The sequence below is a fragment of the Arachis stenosperma genome, chromosome 5, assembly GCF_014773155.1.
Source record: "Arachis stenosperma cultivar V10309 chromosome 5, arast.V10309.gnm1.PFL2, whole genome shotgun sequence".
Lineage (NCBI taxonomy): Eukaryota > Viridiplantae > Streptophyta > Magnoliopsida > Fabales > Fabaceae > Arachis > Arachis stenosperma.
In genome coordinates this window covers 137,498,350-137,508,983 of record NC_080381.1, presented here as the reverse complement: position 1 = coordinate 137,508,983, position 10,634 = coordinate 137,498,350, and the positions used below count along the sequence as shown (strand labels likewise).

At 32.1% G+C, this 10,634-nt stretch overlaps 2 long non-coding RNA genes across 2 annotated transcripts; both read left to right on the top strand.

Moving 5' to 3' along the window:
* Positions 1 to 4,538: 4,538 nt before the first annotated feature.
* LOC130978969 (uncharacterized) lies at positions 4,539 to 6,164 on the top strand. Its single transcript, XR_009086498.1, has 3 exons — positions 4,539 to 4,968; positions 5,355 to 5,411; positions 5,595 to 6,164. It is a non-coding gene; the product is annotated as an uncharacterized LOC130978969 (long non-coding RNA).
* A 1,682-nt stretch (positions 6,165 to 7,846) lies between these two features.
* Positions 7,847 to 9,997, top strand: LOC130983140 (uncharacterized). Its single transcript, XR_009087262.1, has 3 exons — positions 7,847 to 8,611; positions 9,565 to 9,641; positions 9,743 to 9,997. It is a non-coding gene; the product is annotated as an uncharacterized LOC130983140 (long non-coding RNA).
* Positions 9,998 to 10,634: the final 637 nt, after the last annotated feature.

Below are 10,634 nucleotides of genomic sequence, written 5' to 3'. Positions count from 1 at the left end.
AAGTCTTAAACTAAGTCATCTTACTCATTGCCTTCTAGACAGACATCGTGAATACGAAGTGTTAAAATTGGGATTCATTTTGTTTTCTAATGCTACAACCAATGGATTTCACTCCTCTATAATATTGACTTCTCCTAATCTGACCAGATATTTACTGTGGTCAGCTGCTTATTATATGCAAAATTGCATTTAAAATACCTATTTCCATTATAGTGTTTGATAGCTTCAATAAGTATGTTCCATATTATTCATTTAGCTGATCTTCTGAATTATTTTGATCACCGTGAATAATTTTTTGCCATAACAATTTGTAACCTTACATCAAAATATTCTCATAAAATATCATTAACTTACAAAATATAAATCTAGAATATTACAACCTATATATCATAGGGTACTATTCTCATATCTAATCTTTATATTTGATTTGGTCTCAAATATCTTCTCCTTATCACGACCAAATAAGGAGAACAAAAAACATATCTAAGTAGCATAAAAAATATATTTAGTTATCCCCATCATTAAGCTGGGACCTCAACTTCTTTGCACCCTTGCGGCTAAACTTATTAGTGGACAGCTGCCCTTCATTCTCTAAGTTATTAACATTGATTAATCTAGGTTTTGAACCGCCGATAACTCTCTTAGCTGGTGTTTTGAACTTGAGACTTGAGATACATTCTTCCATAGAATCCTTTACATAAGCAACTAATAAACAATTAGCTTGCATCACCACCTAAGCTGCATGTACTTAATCTTTAACAAAACCAAACAAAAAAAAAAACACATCTATGTAGTGTCCTAGCTACTCACCAAAATAAGTTCAGAATCATTATCACTGATGATAGCCACAACATTACTTGACACATCGATTGAGTTGCTGCAGTTGGCCTCCTATGGGAATTCAAACCCTAATGGAAATTAGATATTATACTCAATAGTCAAACAACATTGTATGAAAATCTATTCTATAACTATAACATGAGACTACACACATACATGGACATGAGCAGATTGATTAGAGGGCATATTTGTTGGGAGATGCTTGAGGATAATATCGTCATCATCACAAACTTTCATCACAGTGTAAACTGGATCATATTGCTTTATATTGGCAGATTTAACATTAATCTTAAAAAGCACCTTCTTATCCATCATGTTATTAAGAGATGGTGGATAATCATCATCTCCAACTGCCTACAAAATCTCACACCTAGCCATAATTAGTTCTAAACATTTACTTTAATGTTACATCAAACAATCACACTTACATCCTCGAGAACGATTTTGTCTGCCTGCTTCCCACACAACTAAGTTGTCTCCCTATCCCACAAAAGCAGGTTGATGCTACCTGATCCATCATAAACCATTACTTCAACCTTGTACCTAACATATGATGAGACATGGGGAAATTGGTTAATATTATATTGTAGTTATACATACACAATTTCAATAGAAATAGTATATTGACTTATGTATTGTTCACAACCTTATTGCGGCTGCTCCATGTGTGTGGCCACACTTCCCACATTCATACCGATCACCAATGGGGGTTTCAACCTTCTTGGGGCACCTCCTACATGCTTTATAAAACCAATCGGTTTTTCCTGCATTTATTGAAACAATTTCCCCAGCAATCCATATGGGACCTTCCTGCAATGATTTTAAAACAGTAAAATAATATTTAGATAGTGTCTGGTTACTTTTCACACTAACATAAATGGTTTCAACTGTCTTTGAAAATGTTCCATCGAAATAACTAAAACATAATACCTCAACAGAGTTTAGTGCATCCTCGATAGTTTTCACACTAACAGATCCACGGTTAAACTCATCATTTGCAGACCACGCAGTCGGAGAGGACACCTGGCTAATCCTAGCTGAGCTCGATGGACCGCCACTGAGTAATCTACATATAACAAATTAGGTCCCACACATATGAAGGCTCAGTTCATCCAACCTTAAAAGGTGATACATTTATTTTATAAATTACACTAACCTGCATTTAAAACTATCAATTTCTTTTAGTGTTGGGTTTATGTGAACTTTAGAGATATCAAAATTGCTCTGAACCAAAATTTTACCATTCCACCTTGTTGCTTTGAAATATTGAAGAACCACAATAAGGGGCTCAACTCTCCCATCATCAAGATGTGGAAGAATGTGGTCCACCAACCGACCAAACAATGTGCAACTCATTTTGTTATTCCTGAGAATAAAATAGCAAATGAAAGAAGTCTGTTGGTTATGTTATGAGAAAATCGATATCAAATCAATACATTCATGGTTGCACATTACATACTCAAGATCTTCCAAAATAACAACCATACGCTTAGTCATTAAACCCCAGCTAGTGATCAAGTCTCGCGGGTCTTCCTTACCGACTACCTTACCAATCAGATCTATAAAACAAAAAGATATTAGAACTCAAGTACACAAATATACTCATCATGGAAATAACATCAAACAAAAATACACTCACCAAACATCTCAAAATGTTCCAATCTATCTACTGTTAGAAGATCACTAAAAAACCTCAACCTAAATGCTTCTAGAGGAAAGCTTGGGTTATCCACATGATTAACCATTGTTCTATGAGAGAATGTTAGTACCATCCTACTAACACCATTCTTCGAGATGGTCTTATTGTCAAATACTATGAAGTTTGTCATTGTGTACATCTCAAACTCTATGATGTTACCACTCCATTTCTTGGCTAGCGCCCTCGGAATAGTGGCATAGATCCTACCGCCCTATTTTAAACAATGCAAAAATAAATCGGCATCAATAAGAGGCAAAACATTCTTGAAACATGATATACTAAACCAGTAACAAACATGATGTGTAGATAATTTTTAGACTTGTTGTTACCTTACAATCTTGAAGAATCATTTCAATTGAACCAATCTCCTTCTCATTATATTTACTTGGAACTTCCCATATCCTAACAATATAAACTTTGAAATTCCAATCTAGTTTTCTGGCGTTCACATCAGTAACAAAATCAAAATTTTCTGTCATGATGTTTCAGGTTGCACAGAATAAAGGATTCAAGGCTTATGAAGGAAAATTTTTGTAGGAGAATAAGAAAATCTTTCAGTGGCGGGACAAATTTTTAAACAAACACACTACAACCATTTATCATGTTTTTAAAGTACACATGTAGATGTGATGAATTTACCTTTTTACCCTACGTTTTTGTTGTATATGAGCAGCTTAAACTTGTTACTTTCCTTTTTATTTTGCCATGTGTCAACAACTCCAACTATACACTTGTCAAGCAAATAGACATGCACTAGTTGTCTTTTATAAATTAATAGATAAGGGGCTCAACTCTCCCATCATCAAGATGTGGAAGAATGTGGTCCACCAACCGATCAAACAATGTGCAACTCATTTTGTTATTCATGAGAATAAAATAGCAAATGAAAGAAGTCTGTTGGTTATGTTATGAGAAAATCGATATCAAATCAATACATTCATGGTCGCACATTACATACTCAAGATCTTCCAAAATAACAACCATACGCTTAGTCATTAAACCCCTGCTAGTGATCAAGTCTCGCGGGTCTTCTTTACCGACTACCTTACCAATCAGATCTATAAAACAAAAAGATATTAGAACTCAAGTACACAAATATACTCATCATGGAAATAACATCAAACAAAAATACACTCACCAAACATCTCAGAATGTTCCAATCTATCTACTGTTAGAAGATCACTAAAAGACCTCAACCTAAATGCTTCTAGAGGAAAGCTTGGGTTATCCACATAATTAACCATTGTTCTATGAGAGAATGTTAGTACCATCCTACTAACACCATTCTTCGAGATGGTCTTATTGTCAAATACTATGAAGTTTGTCATTGTGTACATCTCAATCTCTATGATGTTACCACTCCATTTCTTGGCTAGCGCCCTCGGAATAGTGGCATAGATCCTACCGCCCTATTTTAAACAATGCAAAAATAAATCGGCATCAATAAGAGGCAAAACATTCTTGAAACATGATATACTAAACCAGTAACAAACATGATGTGTAGATAATTTTTAGATTTGTTGTTACCTTACAATCTTGAAGAATCATTTCAATTGAACCAATCTCCTTCTCATTATATTTACTTGGAACTTCCCATATCCTAACAATATAAACTTTGAAATTCTAATCTAGTTTCCTGGTGTTCACATCAGTAACAAAATCAAAATTTTCTGTCATGATATTTCAGGTTGCACAGAATAAAGGATTCAAGGCTTATAAAAGGAAAATGTTTGTAGGAGAATAAGAAAATTTTTCAGTGACGGGACAAATTTTTAAACAAACACACTACAACCATTTATCATGTTTTTAAAGTACACATGTAGATGTGATGAATTTACCTTTTTATCCTACATTTTTGTTGTATATGAGCAGCTTAAACTTGTTACTTTCCTTTTTATTTTGCCATGTGTCAACAACTCCAACTATACACTTGTCAAGCAAATAGACATGACAAAACTTGGACATTTAGCGGCAACTTTTTACCTAACCTACTGCATTTCAAAATTCAAAAACTCAAATCTCTCTCCATCGTTCTCTTTGCCTGCCGGTACGGAAGCTCAGCACCGTCACCGGAGTAAACGCAAAAACTTTGCTCGCAATGCAAACAGAGGAACCGCCGTTAGAGACTTTTCATCTGTTTCCGAAAACCGAGGCTCGATCCCTTCGCAGTTACTTAGCAAAGATAGCTGTCGTGGCTTATGGCCGTCACCGGGGAAGCAATCAGCGATTGGATCACCGTCGAGCAGCAGAGATGAAGAATAACAATCCAGAAGTGATGATGGCTGTTGATGCAGCAGCGAGGAGAAAGAACAGCGGCAGCGGCGAGTGGTGTTCCTGCCAACAGTGAAGAAGTTGTAGCTAGAAGCAAGTTGATGACACGGTGAAGAGAACGAGAGCTCTGAGATCCTACCATCGACGGTGTTGTGGAGGTATTTTCTTTTTAGTAGAAATTTATTTTATATTTTCTTACCCGATGTGATTCACCCTTATTCACAGATCTGGCTTTTACCATCGTTAGCTTTGTGTAGTGTCTTTTAATTTTTTTTAATTGATGCGCTCTTTCTAATGATAGAAGCTAAGGAGGGCTAATAAGAAAAATTGAAATCGAGCAGAGTAGATGTAAATGCTGAATGGTTTTAATTTGCTTTGATTTGGTCACTCAATGTTGCTGCATCTAGATTCGGATACCATGAATTAGACTTTGTAGTACTCTTTTGTTTATCTGACAGAATGAATTCATGGAGGGTTTTGTTTTCTTCTACTAAATGGAGCTGGAATTTTGAGTAATAATCATTAAATTCTGTTGCATGTGCAGCCTGCAACTGAACACTGTGCCAATCCGAAGATATGCTTCTTTCATGTTCTCTTCAAGGTTTGGTTTATCTGATTATGGTCTCTTTTCATATCCTCCTATGAGGCTATGAGCCATATTTATTTCCTAAATTCTTCAATAGTATATTTTGTTAAAAATATTTCGGCAGCCATATTTGTATTTTTTAAGATACTTACATAAACAGGGTATTTATTATTGTTATAATTTATAAATTTTCAACAGGTGTGCATATAAAAGGGTTTCATTCAAATGAATAGTGGCCAAGCTATTGGAATGCTTCTGAAATTTGTGAACCATATCAGTGCATACAGTAACGATTTGTACATTGTCTCATATGAAATGAGCGTGCATGTAATCCTCTTCTTCTTAAGGTAAGTCATTCTAATTTAACTGGACTTTGAAGGGGTTCCTTTGTTGGATGGCAAACATTAATATTTAACTAAGTTTATATGTATTGTAATATTGTCTAACTAATTTTGTTCTTCCTTCTCTGGCCATTGTGGATGCATTCTTCAATAGATGTTTCATAAATTGATGCTGATGGCAAACAGGCAAAGTAACTAAACATTATTATTAAGTTTATTGGAACCTGTATATATTATGTAGTTCTTATTTTTTAAAAATTTAGATGGTTAGTGATTTTATTAATTCACACCTTATCATGTGAGAACAGCAAATCTATAGAAGCTTAGCATGGTGAGTTATCAAATCTTATGCCTTATTGGCTTATTCTTAGTTATTTTGGATGGTATATGGGCACATCTATAGAAGTGTAAACTGTAAAAGAAACTATAGAACACATATTGCTAACATTAGGAATAATATTTTAAATGATTTATTGTGAATCAAATTGATCTCTTATCTTAAACATGCTATTGGTAAACTTTTGATATTGAAAAAGGAACTTTCTTCAATTCAAGAATTAAATCACATGTGCAGTTGTTCCACATTAAATATTGATTTTTGCTTTGAGATATAGCATTTGGTTAGTCTTAGAAGTTTTTTGCTTTTAATCACTTTTGATGTCACCATTTGACTAAATTGGAAATCTCTTGATTTTGCCTAACTATAAACTATGAATTTTATGATTGACGTGAAAAAAACTTCCTAACTTAACAATTTGCTACTTTTCTTGGGGATGTTATAAGAATGAGAAACGTGTAACACTTTGGATAATATATGGGCAGAACAGCTATAGAGAAGTAAAAATTTATTTCCTTTCAATAAATTTACAAAGTTGAATCTTTGGATGATGTAGCTTCTGAATATATTACAAGCTAATTATAACTATCAGCAATGAATGGTTGGGCATACCATAGACTTATTCTTCATTTCTTAATGGAGATTTGTAATGCAGATTTCTAAAATGGTGCAATTCTCTTGGAGAATTCCCATACTTTGATTCTTGATTAGGTTAAAAGAAATCATGCTTTCATGTTCAGCTCTGTAAAGAAGGTAATGAATACTGCAATGCATCAAAATGGAAAATGGACATCAGCTCCAAGAGTTCTCAAAGGCAAATTTGACTGTCTTGTATTTGATAAGCCTTTTAAGTGCTAATTTTTCCTTTTGTTTTCTTACTTGCATGATTCATTCTATTGTCTTATATATAATTTATTTGGTTTGATGGTTGACAAAAAAGTCAAGGTTCAGGTTTATCATGCTCTAAACAACTCTTACTTACTATATTAAATGTTAAGATGTAAGGACAAAACTTATGTGAATTTACATTAGTGTTTGATCTTATAATTTTTATTTATATTTTCTTTTATTTATCAAACTCATAGTAGAACAAACCCATAATAAACCTTTTATTTTTTCTTTTATTTTGCCCTTGCACGATAAGCACTTCATCATTTCCACCTTCTTGAATCTTGATTTTCTTTCAATTCTCAAATTAGAAAAATATCTTATTTATATGTTGTTTTCATTATAAATTATGATACCTATTGAATTTATTTAGTTCATAAACAAATAAGGTGTAAGTAAAAGTTTACTTAGAGATAATAATTTAAATCGTTCTTGGTAGTAATTAACATGGAAATGATGAGTACTACTACTGGATCAATGATTATGTTTTTAATATAAGTAAAAGTAAGATTTATCTTGATTTGACCATCCAATCAGATGGAGAAATAGAAGCAAGCATAATAAAAGGATTCAACCTAGGTAGTCAAAGTTGAATAGTGCTTTATTTAGCTAATATTTCAAATAAAAATGTATCACTACAGCTCAAGGATGAATTTTACCACAGATATATAAGACCAACAATGGTGTATAGCTAATATCTAGCATTGTTTTTTTCACTAATTAAGGAAACTCACGATTATCTGTGCGGCAACTTCATGGGAGGTTGTATAAAGTTTAATTTAACGTGTTTCGTGTGAGGATAAGTGTGTGCTTATTGTTGATTTAGGTCGGGATTTTGACTCAAAGGTTCATAATCAATTCTCTGCAAAAAAAAAAAAGTGCAATTTAGTTGGAGTGTAGATAATCTTAAAAATGTGTTAACTTCACATATATAATGAGTTTACTAATCAATCAATTATATGTTTTGTTTATACCTATGAGCCTATAACATGATCTCATTTCAGCTTGCATCGATTATATACATATATGCATAAATCTTGATGAATTATCATAGTATGTTAATATAACATACACCTCCTACCATAGTGTGCTTGACTGCTTGACATGTGTTTATCTCAATTAAGAGTCCATGATTATTGAAATTATTGCAGGTGTGATGTGTGGCTCCTATTTTCTGCTAATAAGAGGTCATATCAGACATGTGAGATTACTTGCCTTTGTTGAGTAAGACATGTGAGAGTTACAGCAAAACTAAAAAAAAATGACGTGTTTGATTGTTAACTTGCTATATCGGTATCTTTTCGCTTTTTCGAAAACTTTAAGAACAAAAAAATAGTGATTTTGGGGTATTTACATATTCATGACTTTTGGTGTTCATACATATATAAAAAGAAAAAAGCCAATTTTTGTCTCATCTCCATGCAAAGATCGTTGAATGTTTCGATCAATCTCAATTTCTCAAAGCTAATGAATGTCATATTTTTTTCCAACCTACCATTAATTGCATAATTTATTGGTTTTGACATTCTTTCTTTTGTATTTTGTGATTTATAGTCATAAGTACTCAATGAAATTGACTCCAAAATTTCATATTCTGATTCGGATTTCTAAAGCTATAAGGGATCCTAACGCTATAGCAATGACATCAGGTAACAATTTAGATCTTTGGAATGGTGTTGCATTCAAGTGGTATTTTATTATTTATTTATTATTTTTTACACTATTATGTTGGAAAACAATTCCCCTTAAAATACAGTTTAATATATCATAGCCAATACTAAAAAAGTATTTGGTGTTCTTATTTAAAATTAGTATTTCTTCATGCATAGATTACTTTTTGGTGAAGAAAAATGTATTAACATAGTTTTTAATTTATGGATCATATATGATTAATGATTTACTTGCCATTAGCACAATTTAACTCCTTTGAGACTTGAATATTTATTAGGATGACTCTAATTGGTCCGTTGAATTCTAGTCAGAGTTACTCAGATGAAAGAAAAAATGATAGTGGACTTTGTTGTTTGTTTGGCTTTAAGCAACAATGAAGAGGACTAAGGCTTGAAATCTGATTTTGTAGAATTTTAGTAAAATGAAACTGGGTAGATTATATTTTTAGGAAGATCAAACATAGGACAAAAGTAAAAGAAAGAATAAAACATCAGATTTTAAGGACATAAAAAATGCCTTCTTATTTGCATCATATGTGCAGAGTATGCTAGAAATGTTCAGAACATGGAATCTGAGAGGAGACAATCATCATAAGTATTTGTCTCTTTTCATTTGTTGTTTTTAGTATTATTTTTACCCTTAAGAAATTTGTGTTGTATATATTTAAATTTTTTTGGATTCTTAATTTTATTTATTTAATATATATATCAATTTCTGAATTATTTTATTTTATCACTCTTGAAAAACAAAATACGGGGCATGTGGTAATTTTTTTTTTTAATTTTCCTTGCTTACTATGAAAAAAATGTGAATAAAATAATAGCACTTGTAATGCTTGGCAAGATATTTTAGTAGTCAATAAATTTGGTTATAACATGCTATTTTAAATGCTATTCTACTACATCAATTGTGTTTTTTTTATTTGTTTGAGTTTATACGACCCAACAAAGCAGGCTCAAATTGACAAGTTCATGGTACAACAGCTTGATCAAACTGTTAATGAGAGAGGTTGGTGCAAGTAGAGTGTATCACTACTTAATTCCTTTGGCTTTCTAAGTTAAAATGGCTGCATTTTTATTTGTGTCTGTACTCCATGCATTTTATGCTAGATGATAGGAGGAACGGGCTGCGCTCGCAGATTGATGCAAGATTGATTGCAGCCGCAGCAAGAGAAAGGATTTGAAAAGTTTCATTTATTGTTGAGATTTGTCTTTTTAACTATTATCAATGCTTAATGTGTTGAGATAGTAATATTCAAGGCATAAGTGCTCATTCAATTTGGAACTGAGGCATGAGGCAATAAAAATGTATTTTCATGTCTTTTTAACATATAGTTCTATTTGTTGTTTGGAAAGATGTGACATTTGGAGCAAATGATAAAGGAATTGAAAGAATGAAATAAGAATAGGTTAGAAATTGAGACATGAGGTTCATGTTCAATTGCCAATGATCTTTGAATCCAGGGTTAAGGGTGTCTTTGGTTTAAATATATATCAAAGTTTAAAATAAAAATACTTTTGTCTTTGTAAATTACTTTTATTGATTCATGAGTTTATTTTTGTTGGTTTTGTTTGATTGATAAGGAAGAAGTAGGACTTTTAATCAAATTTTATGTTTATTTTTTAACGAGATTGAACATTAATATTAAAAAAAATTAATTAATCAATCTATTTATATACTAAATAAACTAACTCCTCATAAATATGTATTAATTTTTTTTATAAACAAAATATACATAAATACAATAAAATAGATTATGTATACAATCTGCGCAGCGGGATTCACACTAGTAATGTAAGAATATCAAAGATTAAAGAGTATTGAAGATAAAATAATAATAATAAAAAACACCTTTTGCTTCCCATGAGTTGGCACTTTACAGCAAAGTGGAATCAACTCAAGATATCTGTAAGAATTGCAGCCACCATTTTCATAAGTTTACCAATACAATTTCCTATGCTTTCTCCATTAATCCATACCTGACCCTTCCCTATGCTTCCC